The following is a 2,186-nucleotide window of genomic DNA, read 5'->3' as shown; positions in this document are numbered from 1 at the left end:
GGGGGAGAGAGAGAGGGAGAGAGTGAGTGAGAGAGAGCGAGAGAGAGTGAGAGAGAGTGAAAGATGGGAGAGGAGGCTATTGTTGTGTTCTCTGTTGCCACGGAACATCCATGGACCATTTTAAAAAGCATTATGAAACATTTTCCTTTCTTATATTACCATCTAGTGGACGATTGGAGTTAGTGGACATATTTATCATAACACTATGGAAAGGGAAAGGGGATACCTAGTCAATTGCACAACTGAACGCATTCAACCCGAAAAGTGTGTAATGCATTTAACCCAACCCGATGGAGTCATAGTTTCATTACGGAACTTATTTTCCCTCCTGAGAGGTTCCTCCTATTGTTCTCATATTATTTCTATAGATTTATTCTAAACTCAGCAAAAAAAAAGAAACGTCCCTTTTTCAGGACCCTGTCTTTCAAAGATAATTTGTAAAAATCCAAATAACTTCACAGATCCTCATTGTAAATGGTTTAAACACGGTTTCAAATGCTTGTTCAATGAACCATAAACCATTAATGAACATGCACCTGTGGAACGGTCGTTAAGACACTAACAGCTCACAGACGGTAGGCAATTAAGGTCATAGTTATGAAAACATAGGACACTAACTGACTCTACTGACTCTGAAAAACACCAAAAGAAAGATGCCCAGGGTCCCTGCTCATCTGCATGAACGTGCCTTAGGCATGATGCAAGGAGGCGTGAGGACTGCAGATGTGGCCAGGGCAATAATTTGCAATGTCCGTACTGTGAGACGCCTAAGACAGCGCTACAGGGAGACAGGACGGACAGCTGATCGTCCTCGCAGTGGCAGACCACGTGTAACAACACCTGCACAGCATCGGTACATCCGAACAACACCCCCCCTGGACAGGTGCAGGATGGCAACAACAACTGCCCGAGTTACACCAGGGACACACAATCCCTCCATCAGTGCTCAGACTGTCCGCAATAGGCTGAGAGAGGCTGGACTGATGGCTTGTAGGCCTGTTGTAAGGCAGGTCCTGACCAGACATCACCGGCAACAACGTCGCCTGTGGGCACAAACCCACCGTCGCTGGACCAGACAGGACTGGCAAAAAGTGCTCTTCACTGATGAGTCGCGGTTTTGTCTCACCAGGGGTGATGGTCGGATTTGCGTTTATCAATGAAGGAATGAGCGTTACACTGAGGCCTGTACTCTGGAGCGGGATCGATTTGGAGGTGGAGGGTCCGTCATGGTCTGGGACGGTGTGTCACAGCATCATCGGACTGAGCTTTTTGTCATTGCAGGCAATCTCAACGCTGTGCGTTACAGGGAAGACATCCTCCACCCTCATGTGGCTCACCCTTCCTGCAGGCTCATCCTGACATGACCCTCGCCCAGCATGACAATGCACCGGCCATACTGCTTCATTCTGTGCGTGATTTCCTGCAAGACAGGAATGTTCAATGTTCTGCATGGCCAGCGAAGAGCCCGGATCTCAATCCCATTGAGCGTTGGTACTGTGGATCGGAGGGTGAGGGCAAGGACCATTCCCCCAGAAATGTTCCAGGAACTTGTAGGTGCCTTGGTGGAAGAGTGGGGTAACATATTACAGCAAGAATACTGGCAAATCTGGTGCAGTCCATGATGAGGAGATGCATGCAGTATTAATGCAGCTGCACTTAATACACAGATACTGACAGTTACTTTTGATTTTGACCCCCCTTTGTTCAGGACACATTATACATTTCTGTTTGTCACATTGTCTGTGGAACTTGTTCAGTTTTATGTCTCAGTTGTTGAATCTTGTTATGTTCACACAAATATTTCACATGTTAAGTTTGCTGAAAATAAACGCAGTTAGCAGTGAGAGGACGTTTCTTTTTTTTGCTGAGTTAGATGTTAGTTGTGGTGGTGTAATAGTGGTATATAGATGGTGAGTAATGTAAATGTGGTATATAGATGGTGGTCTGTAATAGTGGTATAATAGATGTTAGTTGGTGTATGTAATAGTGGTATATAGACTGTTGTTGGTATGTAATGTGGTATATGAATGGTAGTGTGTGGTGGTGCATCTTTCCTTTTCTCTCTCTCCACCCCAGATACTCGCGTGTTGTAAGAGCGTTGGGCAGTAACCGAAAGCTGCTGGATCGAATCCCAGAGCTGACAAGCTAAAGCTTGCGTTCTGTTGCCCCAGTAGAAGGCAGTGTAA

Source organism: Salvelinus sp. IW2-2015, unplaced genomic scaffold (assembly GCF_002910315.2).
Source record: "Salvelinus sp. IW2-2015 unplaced genomic scaffold, ASM291031v2 Un_scaffold1758, whole genome shotgun sequence".
Lineage (NCBI taxonomy): Eukaryota > Metazoa > Chordata > Actinopteri > Salmoniformes > Salmonidae > Salvelinus > Salvelinus sp. IW2-2015.
Note: the sequence above shows the minus strand (reverse complement) of the source record.